Genomic DNA, 16,846 nt, shown 5'->3' on the forward strand with positions numbered 1-16,846 from the left:
AATTTCAGGGCTTAAATGACATAAAAATAGCAGATTTATAGAGATATGAGCCACTGCCTGCCCTGGTTGGCCTGATATTGAGCTGATAGCTGCAATAAGTGGTAAAATGGTGAATTTAGTTCTCTCTGAATTTTTCATAACTGAAGCCCTGGGAGAATACAATGTGTTGGATGATTATGTTTGTAAGGCTGCAACATGGGGTTTGTTGGAGCTTTCATGTATTGCAAACTGTCCCTGTGTGAGACTGGAATAGGATAGAAATATTCAGTTTCACTATTTAATGGTTCTGGCTGTGGTGATATCACAGAATCATCCAGGTTGAAAAAGACCTCCAAGACCATCGAGTCCAACCTGTACCTAATCCTCACGTTGTCACCCAGACCAGAGCACTGAGGGCCATGTCCAGTCCTTCCTTGGACACCTCCGGGGATGGGGACTTCACTACCTCCCTGGGCAGCCCCTGCAAAGCCTGACCACCCTTTCCACGAAGAAATCTCCCCTGATGTCCTACCTGAACTTTCTCTGGTGTAGCTTAAGACTAAGTCCTTTCATCCATCTCGGTCTGTCATCTCCAGTATCTGGGCTTGCTGGGCTCTCCCCAAGTGGCCAAATCTCTCTGTTTTTCCCTGAATTTTCACATCCCATCAGTCCTCACAGAACCAGTTCTTGATCTCTTTCCTGAAAAACTTGTTCTGCATATGTCACAGATGAACCCCTGTCACAAAATCTTTGCTTACTGGAATGTCTTTCCAGAGTTGGATGGTATTCTGTGTTCAGGATCAGTACACTTTCATTACTGAGCATTACCCTGAGTCCTAAAAGTAGGATTCTGAACCTGCCTTTAGGTTCTGGCTGTGGTAACATCTGGTAACAAGAGGTTGTCTGAGTCTCTTGCACTGGTGCTGAGATGCAGCTGACAGGGAGCTTTCACACAAATTAGTTGTTTCTGTTGTAGGAAGGACTGGGACAAAATGCATATCACCTGGGACAAAACCCACATCACAGAATCACAGACTTATTAGGGCTGAAAGGGACCTTCCAGACCAACCCCTTGCCCAGGCAGGATCACCTGGAGCAGGTGACACAGGAATTTGTCCACATGGGTTCGGAATGTCTCCAGAAAGGGAGACTCCACACCCTCCCTAGGCAGCTGTTCCAGGGCTCTGCCAGCCACGATGGAAAGAAGTTCTTCCTAATGTGGAGGTGGAATTTGTGTTTCAGTTTATGGCCATTTCTCCTTTTCCTGGTGCAGGGCACCACCAAAAAGAGTCTGGAACCATCCTCTGGACATCACTCAGGAGCTTTTGAGCGGTGCCAGCCCTTTCTGTATCAAGAAAGGGAACCCTTCAGGAACAACAAACCATCTGCTGCCCTTAAAACTGGCATTTGCTCACTGGGAAGTGGATTGGAACCTACCTGAGATCAGATCCCTGAGCCCTGAACCTTTTGGTGCTGCCATCTGGGAGTACCAGGAGTACCTGGTACTCTGCCTGCCCTGACTGGAAATGGAAACCAAGGAGGCTGGTGTAGTTTTTATCCCTATTCCTTTTCCCTGCACGTGGTGGGAAGCAGCACACAGCTCCCAAGGTATGGATTAGACATGCCACACCTCCCTAGGGGACAGGGGGAGGCAGGCAGCAGCCTGGCTCTGGGGACGCAGGCAGGGAAGTGATGTTTATTCAGAGCAAGGAACCAAGCTCTGTGTGGGAAGGAAGCTGTGAAGTGTGATGCTTTGGGTGGATGAATTCTAGGCAGACTCTCTTAGAATAGACCAGTTGGAGGTGATGGGAAATGAAGCTATGGATCTGTATTGATATTACCAATATTGGGGACAGGACGTGCCTTGGCTTGTCTGGCCCTGCGGCCGAACCAAATAGTGGCACTGTGGTGTTTCACACCAGAGACACTTCTGGCTGGCTGGGTGTGTGGCGTTTCACCCCACAGACACTTTTGCCTGCCTGGATGTGTGGTGTTTCACCCCACAGACACTTTTGGCTGCCTGGGTGCTGCAGCTGGGCATGTGCAGACAAGTCCAGGCCTGCAGGAGCTCTGGTGGTGCTGGGATGGAGCTTCCCCCATAACAGGGGCTGCTCCTCAGGTTTCCCTCTGTGGAGAAGCTTTAAGGCAAGGTGAAGGAAAGGAGTCGGTTCTGATGGAGGGTTTGGATCCAGAGCTTTATTCTGGCCCTCAGGCCTCTGAATGCAGCAACAGCTCCAACAGAACTCCCTGACCATGTGGCTGCTCACCCTTTTACCCAGGGGAGGGGAGGAGGGAAGGGGTAGGGAGCCACCAAGCAGGTACAGGAGGGGAGGGACAAAGGGACAAAGGACACCTGGATGGCCCAGGGCCCCCCAGGGGTAGAGGGCATCCTTTGAATCTGCCAATCACTCGATGCCCTTCTGGAATGCCAGGACTGACAGACAGTGCTGGGAGGGGTCAGGGTGGAGAAAGGAAGGATGATTGACACACCTGGGAGGGAATTATCAGGGGAGGAACCCAGGCTTCTGAGGTAAACCATGAAACCACACCGCAACCGATCTGGGTCTGCCCCCTGCTCCCGGTGGGGCTGCCAGGGCGGGGTGTGCATGATGCACATGAGTGGTGGGGCTGGGCCATTTAGCAGGGTCTCCTCTCCTGCTTGGTGCCTCAGCAGGGCCCTTCCCATCACTCCTGTGCTCTGCACTCATCCACACACAGCTACTCCCAGAGCCTCTGGGAGCCCAAGAGTTGTCTGAGCTTCAGCAAACCCAGCTGCTGGGAAGTTTCACACTCCACTGATCTGCTCTGTGGCTGCTTCCATGAGGGAAAGAGAGAACTGTTGGCTTTGTGACCATATGGCTGCTGCATGAAAGCCCACACTAACTCCTCAGTGGAAGCCACCCATTGAGCCATTCCTTTTACTTTTCCATGACTGTAGAACACCTTTGTTGCAGAAGAAGTAGGCTTGTGTCACTGCACCCAGGACTCCTGTAGATTTCCAAGCAACAGGAAAATCTGCCAGATAAACCAGCAGACCATTTTTTGCAGGAATTTTCTTCCTGGGAAACCCAGCACACTGAACTAAGTGCCAGGTATGGGTACAGAAAAAGTAGGACCTTTTACCCTGGAAAGCAGACTGGCATCATCTTAAAGATGGTCAAAAATTGATGATCCCACTGCAGGAACCCTGACAGCATCATGCAGAGCTGGGTGTCTCTCACCCACATAGCTTTTCCCAGTCCAGAACCAGCCTGCTTCCCTGCACAAAAAAGGCATCAACAGCAGGCCCTCCAGGACTTCTCTGGGTCTGGAGCTCACAGCTTGCAGGCTGAGAGAGTTGGGGTAAATCAGGCTGCTCTGGAGAGGCCTTAGAGCCCCTTCCACTGCCCAGAGGGGCTCCAGGAGTGCTGGAGAGGGACTTTGGACAGGGCTCTGGAGCTACAGAACAAGGGGAAATGGCCTTAAGCTGAAGGAGGGTAGGTTTAGATTGGCTGTTTGGAAGCAATTCTTTAAGAGTGGTGAGGCCTTGGCACAGGTTGCCCAGAGAAGCTGTGGCTGCCCCTGAATCCCTGGAAGTGTCCAAGGCTGGGTTGGGTGGGGCTTGGAGGAAATTGGGATAGTGGAAGAATCTGACCATGTGTCTCTGACCATGGCTGGGATGATTTATAAGATCCCTTCCAACCCAAACCATTCTATGATAGTGTGATTCTGTGACAGTGTTTTCTCACAAAATTTTATGTTATGGGCTCCTTAGGAAATCTGAAAGAATTGTTCTGAGAAATTTCTTTAAAAGCTGACTTGCCTAAATGTAAATGAACTACCAACAGCTGGAATCTCAGAGTTCCATCATGCTCTGTGTTTCACAGACTGCAAGGACCAGTGTTTAATGCACAACATGATATTATCACTCATTTATCTTAATAAAGAAAATTATCCAAAAAAACAGCGGAGAAGAAGGAAGGAGAGGGAGAGGGCTCATGACTGTTGGCAGCAAATTTTAATTTGAGCTTGGCAGATAAGAAGAGTTATTCAAGGAAATCTTGTCCTAAAAAGCCTGCCCTGCACCAACCAAGGTGAGCAGACGGGTGTGGAATTTGCCTCTTCTTCCTCACGCAGAGCTGAGCAGCACACAGGGGTAAGAATGGGCAGACAGGGTCCAGCTCAAGGGTTTGGGGCTCAGCACTGCCTGTGGCACTGCTGCTTACTGAAGCACATGAGTAACAGGGCAGAGATGGATGGCCAGCTCTGCTTGTGCAAGTTCCTTTAGCGGGAAAAGAAGATCAGGGATTGTTTTACAGCTGAAAAGTGCTGGTGAGGGGATCTTAGTGAGGGCCTCCCACCCCACATGGAGTCTGTCAATGGCTTGGGTTCCACAAACCAACAAGGGTACTGAAGGATGCAAAAATACTGACATGTATCCCTGTCTCACCTGCTAATCCATCATCTCCTTTCAGTTCCACCTTTCTAGTTCTTGAAGAGTGAAGCATGAGTGGTATTTACCTCTTCTAGGCCTGGGGCCTTTTGTGTGTGGCAGTGTGGAGAAAGATGAAGATCTGGGTGCTGTCCCCAGGCTCTGTGTCCTCACACCCCTGCTCTCAAAGGACCCATGCCCTGGGGGCACCTCACAGTGATCCCTGATATTGCTCCATGCTCTGTGTCCAGGAGGCTGAGCTCCAGGGCCCACTGAAGGCTGGGAGGTCTCCACAGCCACTGAACAGCTCAAGGGAGGGTTTTGGCTCCAGGCACAGCTCAGCCTCAGCTCCTGCTCCCTGGCGCCTGTTGCAGATGCTGGGGCCTGGCTCTTACAGCACAGAGTCATTCCCCTGGGGCCAGGTGGGTACAGCACAGGAACAAGTTTCTCTTCTGCTGCCAGCGCTGCCTCTGTGGGTAAAAGAAGCACGGACGTGGGCTGGCATTGCTTTTATGCACTCCCACATGTCTTCCTGCACAGCAGAATAAGGCTGCAGAATAATGATCAGGCTCTTCTAGGGAGGTCTGAAATACCTCCTGGGCTCTTCTGCCATTTGAAGGAAGCTGTGAATCTGCCCAGCCCCTGTGTGTCCCAACTTGCCTTGTTCCTGAGCCCCTGCATGACTGTGGAGTGACCCACGGAGGTGATGAGGGCAGAGTGTGTGTTTAACATGAGCATGCTGTCCACTGTTCCAGGTCTCTGCTGTCCAGAGGGGATGAGGGAGCCAAGCCTGCTTCCCAAAGCCTCAGAGCGTCCCTGCTCCCCCCACACACCTGTCTGTGACACAGAGTGCCAGCATCCTTCTGCTCCCTCCACAGAGTCACCCAAGACAGGCAGGGAAGGTCCCAGTCTGGCTCCTGGGGGGAGCAGGGAGGATGTTGGAGCTGTAAATAGAAAGTAATTTCCATTTCAATGCTCCTGCTCCAGGATAGACCTGGGTGTGTGGGTGCAGACCAGCCCCTCTCTGCCCCTCCATACTTTGGGCTGCTTCTCCACGGAATTTTCCTGTCATTACATCTGTTCTGTGTCACCTCCCTATCTGCCCACCACTGTCTCTATTGCTTTATTCTCCCAAACTGTCTCTAAATGGGGCTTGGGTTTCTCCTGCAGGGTTTTAAGGAGGCAGCAAGCACAGCCTAGCACACCAGTCCAAAGCAGAGCTGCTCATCCTTCACTTGTGGTCTCTGCTCCTCAGGGCTGGGAACCTGAAAGCTGCTGTGCTGAGCCCTTTGGGGCTCCCTAAGCCCACAGGGGCTCCCAGCCCACAATGGAAATTAGACCAGTTCATAACTGTGTCACTGTGTGAGACTGATTTTTCACCAACCTCTCAGAATTCAGTTTCTCTTATCTTAGTGTCTTAGGGTAGAAACACAAGATGTGGCTGGGGGTGTGTATTCCATGAACATCTGTTAGATGTGGGGCAGTTATCTTCTGTTAATTAGGCCACCTGTTAAAACCAGGTGGGGCAGTTTTCTTTATCTCTTCCACAACCCATTCTCCCTCCAGGAGATCTCTGTTGTCCATGGCCACTGAGTGCCCCTGCAGGGCTGATCCAATTCCATCATCCCATGGGGAGATGCTGCGCCCAGGGGAGGAGCCAAGCATTCCTACCTGGATCCAATCTGAGCTTTGGGACACCCCAGCAGCCTTTGCCCAGTGCATTCCCAGAGGAGCAGCTTCTGCTGCCCTGCACGGCCAGAGGGAGCCCAGGCCCATCTCCAGCAGCCCTGGAGCTGCAGAGGAAAACTCCCCCCTTGTGCAGGATCCCTGCTCCAGCAGAACCACAGCTGGCACTGCAGGAGGGCTGAGCCCCCATGGGATGGGGCTGTGCCACCCCCTGGCACACAGGGGGCAGGGACTGCTCTCACTCTGGCAGGGTTGTTTTGTTTTACTGCATTTTAATTTTTATTTGTTTTTTTTCCTAATAAAGAACTGTTATTCCTACTCCCATATCTTTGCCCAAGAGCCTTTTAATTTCAAAATTTGGAGGGAGGGAGTTTACATTTTCCATTTCAAGGGAGGCTCCTGCCTTTCTGAGCAGACACCTGGCTTTTCAAACCAAGACACTTAGGAAAAGTGCCTCAAACACCAGTGATCCCCGCTGCTCAATGCCATGTCCTTGAATTCAGGGATCTGAATTCAGGGATCCTTGAACTCAGGGAGGCTCCATTCATCACAGGCAGGGATAGACAGGAGAGCCTCTGAGACCATGTGTCTGTCCAGCCCCTCTTGTTTGTCTGCCCACTGCTAAGGCAGAGGACTGTGAGCTCTCCTACTGGAAAAACAGAGGGAGAAGGAGGCGAATTGCCAAGTGCAACACAGCAGAGCAGGGGGCAGATAGAGGCTGTGCCAACAGCGATGTCCATCACTCCTTCTGCACCAGGCAGGCTGAGAAAGGAGCTGGATCCTGGCAGCTGAGATGGCAGCAGAAGTGTCTCCTCCTGCCAGGGAACAGAGCCCAGGCGTGGGGCAGCAGCCACCCACATGGGCTGGTGGGTTCATGCCTGTGTCCCTGGGCAGGCTGTTTCTGCTTCCTCCAAGGTACAACCCAAGGGACAGCAGTTCACAGTCACCAGCTTCCCTGTGCTCCCTTCTTTTGCTAGGTGTGCTCTTCCTGCTGAATTCTCACTGCATGTCAGGGGTCCAGGGCTCCATGTCTCACTAGTCCAGCCCTCCATAACACTGCCTGTGTTATGGAGGGGAGGATACTTGTGCCCCAGGAGGGGCACATGATGCTTGTGCCCCAGGAGGGGAGGAGAGGTCTCTTGCCTGAAGATCCTGAGTACAAAGGGAGAGGAGAGGGTGCAGCACATCAAGAAGTTTCATGGAGTCATGGGATGGTTTGCATAGGAAAGGACCTGAAAAACCATCCAGTTCCAGCCCCTGCCATGGGTAGGGTCACCTTCCACTAGACCAGGTTGCTCTAGGCCCTGTCCAACCCAGCCTTATTTCAGAAAGACTTTTATCGAAGCTCTGACTTGCTCAGGGTCCTCTCTACAGGCAGGTGGCATTGAGCCCACAGAAGAAGAGCCAGGACTGGTCACCAGCTGGCAGGAGGATCCCCTGGCCAAGCTTTCCTGGCTCATCTGGCTCTTTGGGGCAAAAAAACCCCAGTGGGCCAGCACCACTGCAGGAGGTTTGGAACAGGGCTCACAATGAGTGAGCTCTGCAAGAGCAAACACTCCACTCAAGCAGCAGCCCACTTCTGAGCCCCCTTTGGCATAAATCTTTGTAGGAGAAGCTTTGATGAAGGTCAAAAAGCATCAGAAAGCTGGGGGAGAAATGTGTGTGAGGTGGCCAGCACCTTGCTCCACCTTCTGCTGTCTCCTCAGCTCTGGCATGCACTGGCAGCACAACCCATCTCCAAACACCGCCTCCAGTGCAGGAGACAGCAGAGGAGGAAACATGGAGGTGACATAAAAAACAGCATTTGCTTTCTTGGCCATCTGTCACAGTGTCACAGCCACCTTCCCAATGCCTCCCAGCTCAGCACCAGCTGGGAAAAACAAGGAGTTATTTTGGTTCAGCAGCATCCAGCAGGAGCAGATCCCACAGAGCACAGTTTGGTGTTGCACTGGGACCACTGGCTTCATCAATGGGACACGACACAGGGTGCAGGTGCCCCATGCACCCCAAGCCACCCTGGGCTTCAGTCACTGCTGTAGCCATCAGCAGGAGTTTGACTCCGTGATCTTTGTGGGTTCTTCCAACTCAGCTCTAATTCTGTGATTCTGAGATCTTTACTGTTCCATGTCCAGCACCTGCAGCTGCAGGGCCCCTCCTCTGCCTCGACCATCGTGGTGGAAAGTTGGTTTGTTTGAAGGTTTGACCATGGTCTGGGTCCTGTGGGCAGAGAGACACTGGGCTCTGCCAGAGGAGGATCCCATGTTCTCACTTGTCTCCCCTGTGATGGAACTGGCAACAAGTGGATGCTCCCTGTGAGTCAGGGCAGGGAGCAGATCCAGACAGATGAGGACAAAAAAACCCCTCACTATCCACCAGATCAGCTCCCTGATCTGCCTCACTGATGGACACAGGCGAGGGGATGGGAGAAGGAAACCCAGTACCCACTATCTGGACCAGTGTAGGATTGTGCTTCACAGAATCATTCAGGTTGGAAAGGCCCTCTAAGACCAGTGACTCCCATCATTAACCCAGCACTTCCAGATCCACCCCTAAACCATATTCCCAAGTGCCACATCCACATATTTTGTTAACACTTCAAGGACAGGGATTCCACCACTGCCCTGGGCAGCCTGTGCCAGGGCTGGACAACCCTTTTGGTGAAGAAATTTCCCATAATATCCAACCTAAATGTCCCTGGCGCAACTTGAAGTTGTTTCCACTTGTCCTGTTCATTATTCCCTGGGAGCAGAGCCTGATCCCCACCTGGCTGCACCCTCTTGTCATGGAATTGTGGAGAGACAGAAGGACCCTCTGAGCCTCCTTTTCTCCAGGCTGAGCCCCCCCAGCTCCCTCAGCCGCTCCTGTGGCTCCAGACCCTTCCCCAGCTCAGTTCCCTTCCCCAGACACACTCCAGCCCCTCAATGTCGGTATTGTCACAAGGTGCCCAGAACTGACTGCAGCATTCAGCTTGTCTCAGCAATGCTCAGTTCAGAAGGATCACTCCAGGGGATAACTCTGGGATTCCACCTGGCTGAGCCCACAGTCAGTGCAGGGAATGATGCAGCTGAGTGGGTCTTTGCCCCGGGGACTGTGGCACACTCAGAGCCTGGCGGGTTCTGCAGACACAGACTGAGGTGCTGAGGGCCACTTTCACCCCAGCACAGCGCAAAGAGCTCCCTTGGTGAGCCCAGCAGCTCTGCCAGAGCTCCCTGGCCTTTGGGAGATGTTTCCCTCCAGCCCTGCTCTGGGTACTCTTTCTGCACCGCCTTCACATTTTCCTGGTCACAAGGCAGCATCCCCGGAGCAGACACAGCAAGGGCTGGTGGAGTTTTGACACATTTCAGGAGGAGCATTAATAGCACAGAACTGGAGGCTGTTCTGTTGGAGGCCTTCAGCGCCTTTCATGGTCATTTCCCAGGCAATTCATTACCCAGCTGAAATTATTCCTCAGGGAACGAGACAGGTAATCTTTTTCTGTTGAGTTTGGAATAACTTGCAGGAGACCCACACAAAACAGTCTATGATAAAAAAAGGCTTAGAATTAGTTCCTTTGGGATATTTTTAAATGGAATCATCTCCTTGAAGTTGTCTGGATTCACAGGAAGATTGTCCCAGGGACAAAGGGAGCAAATTTGAAGGAAAATGGGAAAAAAGACATGAGGTTGGGGGAAGAAGAGCATTTTGACATAAACAAAGTGACAAGGGCCAATTCTGTAATAGAAAGTTATTTCCTTGTCATAGTGCAATGAATGGGGACTAAAAGAAGGGAGAAAAAGCCTGAGAAATGGCAACACCATGTGGCAGCTGAACTATGGCAAAGCAAGCCAAGTTTTTTCACAAGAATTTAATGTTTTGTCTCTTTCTGTTTATTTCCCAAGCTCCAAAATAATCCATCAGCAGGAAACCAATGCCACATCCTCCCACCATCTCTGCATTGTCATTCAAAGTGGGAGTGAGATTTCCCAGATCCAATGATCTCAGCAGTGAGCTGAGCTGTAATAAAGACAGCTTTGAGTAAGGGAGCAACAGGTCTCATGGAAGGTGCTTTTGGCAAGGCATTTTTGACTTGAAGGTGGCAGATTTGTGCCATGCTGCCTGTGCTTCCCAAAAGTACCTCATCGCACCCAGAAAAGAAGAGTGAGGGAGAAGCTGACAGAATTCAGGGGGCTTCTGCACAAGGACTGTTTGATGGTTTGGGCAAAGGAGACCAGAATTACAAAATCACAAAATCACAGATTGTGCAATGTTGGAGGGGACCACAGGGGGTTCATCTGCTCCAGGATGTGTAATATGTTTGCACACCCCTGCACTGGGAGGAGAGGTGTGAGAAATGCAAGACAAGATGAGAGACAGGATGAGAGTTTAAAATGAGCCCAGAAAAACAGAAAAATAGCCCAGAAATGCGCCGGAATTAGCCCTGGAATGGGGTTCACTAGGAGCAAAGGCAGAGCTCTGCAAACCTGCCATGGTTATCAGCTCCATGAATTGTGGGTGAGGAACAGCGAGCTAGGCACAGGAATGGTCCTGGAGTTTTAATGGATCCAATCTCTAGCAGAACTCTTCTAAAGATATTTCTTGGGGAGTTTGAGAAATACCTTTCACAAAGTTAAAGCCTTTCCCTCCTCTTCCCTGCAGCAGGCAGGAAGCCTGAGACATTTAAATTAACTGTGCACATGGCAAATTCCTAAGCAGCCAGAGGTTCCTGTTTCTTGTGCCAGAAGTGATGCCTGGGGGCTGCTTGGTGAACCAGGGAATAACCTGAGCAACATGGAAATGATGTTTATTGTTAGTTTACTATGTTGGGATTTTTTCAGGTTCCCTATTCTGGGTCACAGCATTGCTCCCCTTTGTGCGGAATTGCCAGGTTGGCAGCAAGGATGCAAAAAGCTGGGGATGCTCTAAGCTATTCATGTCATGAGCTTTAGCAGATAAAAGCCCAATCCTAAAAATCCCCTCCTCCAGAAATGTCCACAACTGTGGGGCTCAGCTGGACATTCCCATCACAATGTGGAGGGCAGTGCTGAGGCTGAGCTCTGGCATCACTGCTTTGCTATTCTTTCATCTCACAACCCCCTCACATGAGGAGGGAGCTACAAAAAGGGCCTTTGGCCCACTGCATCCAGTGGGCAGCTGGGTTTCTTTGGGACTTGGTGCCAAGTGTTTTTTGCCTTCAGTCTGTTAAAGGGTAATCCAGTAAATACCTGGCAGAAAATAACTGGAGCCATTAGTCATCCCAAAGCCCTGAAATAAGGCACCTGCAGGCAGAGCCTGAGCTTTTTGCAGTAACTGTACCTGTGGAAATTCCTATGAAGATGAGATTCTTACTAACTTCTCCATTCCATCTGCCTTTGCTGAGCCAAGGAGAAGGAGCCTGGATTTCAGAGATTCACAGAATCATCCAGGTTAGAAGAGACCTCCAAAGTCACTGAGTCCAACCTGTAACCAATCCCCACCTTGTCACCCAGCCCAGAGCACTGACTGTCATGTCCAGGCCTTCCTGGACACCTCCAGGGAGGGGAACTCTATCACCTCCCAAGGCCTGACCACCCTTTCCATGAAGAAATTCTTCCTAATGTCCTCCTTAAATCTCCCTTGGAGGCCTTTTCCTCTTGTTCTGTTGTTCCCTGGGAGCAGAGCCTGACCCCCACCTGGTGGTACCCTCCTACCATGGAATTGTGCAGAGCCACAAGGGCCCCCCTGAGCCTCCTTTTCTCCAGGCTGAGCCCCCCCCCCCCCAGCTCCCTCAGCTGCTCCTGGTGCTCCAGCCCCTTCCAAGTTCTGTTCCCTTCCCAGCCCCTCAATGTCTCTCTCACTGTGAGGGGCCCAGAACTGAACACAGAGCTTGAGGTATGACCTCAGCAGTGCCCAGCACAGGGGAACACTCACTGCCCTGGTCCTGCTGCCACACTGTTTTTGATCCAAACAATATTTGTTGCGGGTCATCCAGCCATGCTGGAGAATTCAGCTCCAGAGTAAAGTGCTTTAAAATCAGCACCTCAAACACATGAAGATGACTGGGCAGAGCCACCTCTACCTCTGTGAATTGTGATCAGTGGAGGGGAGTGCTTTGAAATTGCTTTGCAACCCAAAGGAAAAATCAGATGTCAGGTCTTGACTTGAAAATAGAATTATCTAGGGCTCCCTGCCACAGCAGAGCTGCCTTCTTTCTTTTTCCTTCCCAGTCATGTGGGAAGCACAAAAACTAGAAACTGGTTTAACCCCAAATCAAAAGAAATATCCCTAGTGATGCAGCTCAGGCAGAAGGAGGTGTGGGGAAAAAAAAAGCCATGACCTATAGGAATGTAAATGTGATCAGTGCTCCCCTTCTGCATCTTTGCCCAGCCCAGGGACCATCACATTTCTGTACAGATTTTTCATCTCCTCATTCCTTGTTTCCCCAGGAACTTTATAAACTAAGTAATGAAATGCAGCCACCTGGCACACAGCACACTGCCAAGAGAGAAGGGAGAAGGGAAACTTGAGCCAAGGATGCAGAGCAAGTCCAGCATTTTTCTAGGCATGATCTTGCAAGTGCTACAATGAAAATAACATCATGATGTTTTTCCTACCTTTGCATCCTCCCTGAACCATTCCTGGCCACTGGGAATTGCCATCTGTACCAGAGACCAAGCCTTTGCTCCATGAAACTGATGTGGAGTCTCAAAGGGACTTGCTAGAAAAATTGTGTGCACCTGGGCAAAGCAATCTATTTCTCGAAGCTCCTCAGCCAGAAAGTGCTTCACTTTGTCAAATCAACATTTATGGTGGAGACCTTTAGTTTCATTCATGTGAAAGGGAGCTCCAGAAGAGCCAGAGGGCTCAGGTTGTAGCAGGCAGACCAAGAAAAATTAGGGAAAATATTGGAGACTAGGAAAAATTTTTCCATGGAAACAGTTGCCAAGTACTGGAACAGGTTACCCAAGACAATGGTAGAGTCACCGTGCCTGCAAGTGTTCAGAAAACATGTGGATGAGGTACTTGAGGACATGGTGTAGTGATGAACATGATGGTGGTGCTGGTAGATGGTTGGACTTGGTGATCGTGGGGCTCTCTCCAGCCTGAACAATTCTGTGATTCCATACTAAATCTGTGGGTTGCTACCAGACATCATTGCCAAGACTGCTCTAGAAGTGTCACTGCCACCTCCAATTTGCAGCCTAGTGGTAGGGCAGCTACCACTTGAACCAGAGCTTCTGGAACACCCCCCAGCTGAGCAGAGTGAGCAGCACAGGAAGGAGTGGAGATGAGCAGCTGGTTCAGCAATGATTGCTCACAGCCAGACTTTGAGATCAGTCAGCTGCCTGCACACTGTGGTCATGATGGGGGCAATTAAATCTCTTGTCCTTTCCAGCTGTGACCCTCTGGCTTGCTGCAGATGTCCAAGGGTATGTCCTGTCACACGGGAGTGTTGGCATGTCCTGCTAGGGGTGTGAGATTTAGTGGCCCATGTGCTCCCTGGTTTGTGAAATGCAGGATGAGGCAGGATGAGCCTTGCTGTGTCCAAGGGTCAATAACTTCCCTGGCTTCAGCCTGAGGGGTTTGAGGTCTTTAACACCTCTCTGGAGCTGAGGAGCTGGGCCCTGCAGAGCATGGCAGAGCAGTGGGGAGCAGTGCTCTGCTTCCAGGCTGGTCCTCGTAGCAGCTGGCAGAGCACACACCAAGCTGCATGAATGGCTGCTCTGGGAATTCATTGCAACCAATTAGTCTGATTTTCAATTATCTGAGAGAAAGAACTTAGCTTATTAAAGTCTAATTACATTTTGACTAGTTCTTCATCTGTCTTCTCCTATTAAACCTGCATTTGGGGATGCAAGCAGGAGGGGAGCATTCACAGCTGCCTGGAAACCTGTAAGATGGGAATGCTTGTGGGGCTTGCCAAAAAGGAGGACTCTGGATTTAACTCTGCATGTGTGACAGCTTGAGCCATGCCAGAGCAGAGAGTCAGCATCCAGCACCAGTCAGGCAGCTGCCATGGAAAAGGAACAGTGCTCTGGGCTTACTTCATGCACACCTTGTTTTCCTGGAAGATGCACAAGCACCTGAGTCCACCCTCACACCCATGTGTACTAGCTTCCAAAATCAACACACACCAAGGCAACAAAACTGGCTCTTTCATGGAGAACCCATTCCTCTGAGATGACATGTTCAGGCAGGTCTTATTAATTCAAAAAAAGGGTATCAATTTGATTTAAAAGCTGGTCCCTGACTGCACCACAGCACAGAACACTTTACCATGCTCATTCCCAGCTGAATGCCATGGGCTGACAAAGAGTGACAAAACTGCTGCATTCACCTTGAAGGCACCTGTGACCTACAGCCAAGATTGCCATGCAGACCCATCTCTCAGAAAGACATTTTTGCTTTGTTGTTGATTAACCTGCCTTAAATTATTGCTATGAAAATGTCATCCCCACCAATGAGCTTCTGGCAGGGAAGAGAGCAGCAAAGGCCTCTCTGAAGCAAGACTTGTGTTTCACGTACAACCTGAAATACATGTAAATGAGCAGCATCTTTCAGATTGGAGACAGTCACTTCAGATACATGTCTATGTCTCTGAGTGTTGCCAGTGCCTCCACCACTTCCCAGCACACTGACAGTGACAGTTTCAGGGATATGCCTGAAACCATACTCTTTGCTGGCAATGTTCTGATTTTCTCTTAACTCAAATTTCCATAACCCTGTGCTCGTGGAACAAACAAGTCTGAGAAAATGTCTATCTCCAAAATCAGAGGAGCACAAATTTTGCCAGATTGATGGGGAAATGCTTGGCTAAGTCATCTTAATGGCAGAACTAGTGTGAAGCCAAAGGTGTTTCCAACAGAAAGCTGGATCAGGCAGTTTTCAAGGCTGTTGAGGTTTAGTTCTTCCCCATGTTCACTGTTTTACAAAGACATATTATCTGGACTAAAATTAAATGAGGTTTTCAATCCCTCATTCATACTTAAGAACACTAAGTTGGATTCAGGAAGCCAAATAACTGCTTTAAAGGCATCTACACTTGCAAAATCTAATGAGACATTCCCTGTGCACAGACAGCAAAGCCCAGAGCAATGTCCCTGAGTCCTCTGTCATTTTGCCACTGGCCAGGGACTGTTCAGCTCAGGTTGTTGGCATAGGTCTGAACCACACCAGAACCATTCTCACACATTAACAGTATCATCAGTCAAGTTCCCATGCCCAGAAATGTTCCTGGTGTTCTCCATCTCTCTGGCACAGATGGAGCTGTAAGATCCATTTTATTCCAAGGATGGCTTTAAATGCTCACACCATCCCAGAATTTCTCTGGTTTGGCAAAATCACGTTTATTTGGAAGTAAGCAGCTTTCTTTGCCCCAGATTTTTGGTGGGTACCAGGTGCTCTGCAAACCTGAGTAGAGAGCAAGCCCAGTGCCAAGCTGGCAGCTCCAGTCAGGCTCAAGGATGGGGCCAGGGCGGGGCAGGGAGTCTGAGGAATTCCACACCAAAACGTCTTCAGCAGCCTCAGCAGCAAAGCAGCTGGAAGACACAGAAAGAGGGAAACATTTCCCTTTCAAACAGAGAAAGTGTCAGGCAAAGTCTCCAACAAGGCAAAGCTGGCTCTCTACTCTGTCATTGTTTGGCCTCAGTCTCCCTTGAGTCCCTGACTCTGATGGCATCAACTTGTCCCTCTCTGGCAGAGCTAAAGGACTACAGAGGCTTCATCTGGAGGCTAATGGCTCTTGCACAATCGATACAAGAGACCCATGCTGAGGGTAGTGGATTTATGGAGTGATGTTCCTGAGTAAAGGCACTGCAGATTTCAAGCCATGTCTCTGCCAAGTGAACCCAACATGGACTGCCTCAGCTTCCTCCAGAGAAAACAGGGTCACAAAGCTGCTGCTTTAACCAGGACTGAATTAAAACTCCATATATAAGCATCAGCTGGACAGACCTCATACATTTGCTGGTGGCTGGAGCCACTTTTTGGCTTGGGAGGGAAGGTGGGAGTGCCTTTTTGCCCACAGCTGGGAGGGCAGAAGGGAGACACAGGAAATTTCCATCTTGCTTAATAGACGCCCGTTTGGGGAGCATAGCAGCCTGGAGACCTTGTCAGGGCCTAGGAAACATGTGTTCTCTTCTTAGATCTGTCATGAGGATTTATAAAAGTGGTCTGTTACCCCTTTCCAGCCCCCAAATGCTTGTCTTGTCTTGGAGACCAGCTCTGGGACATCCATCACTTGGGATGTGGGCAAGCTGTTACCTAGGACCACAGCACCCTGCTGTGGGCCCAGCTAGGACCAGGGATTGTTCATCACTGCTCCCTTGTGTGTCACACCTGCAAAGACAAGAGTGTCCTTCCCTTTAGCCAGCTGGGGACACACCTGGACCTGGGCCGGAGGTGTGGCAAGGAGCCAAGGTGGTGGTAGGCCATCATCCCAGACCATGAGAGGGGTTCAGCCCCTCAACCCCTCTAGCATCCAGTTTAAACCTTCAGAGATCCACTCCAGCTATTGCTCAGGCTTTGCAGGAAAACGTGTCTAGAATGGGTCTGGTTCCCTCCATCTATCTACAGAACAAATCCAGGACTGCCAGAAAAGAGGCAGGAAACTGCTACTTATCTAATTTGATTTCATTTTACTTCTTTTTTATTTTCTGAGCTCTCAGAAATGTGTTCAGTCTGGATTGAGATTACAACCTGAGTAATGCCTCCCTGCCTAAAAAACACCCAAACTGTTACCATAACAACCTGACTCTGTGCTTTATTACCATGGTGATTCTCAGGAATTATTAAATACTGTGTATGTTTGGTGCA

This window comes from Agelaius phoeniceus, chromosome 26, assembly GCF_051311805.1.
Source record: "Agelaius phoeniceus isolate bAgePho1 chromosome 26, bAgePho1.hap1, whole genome shotgun sequence".
NCBI classification, from domain to species: domain Eukaryota; kingdom Metazoa; phylum Chordata; class Aves; order Passeriformes; family Icteridae; genus Agelaius; species Agelaius phoeniceus.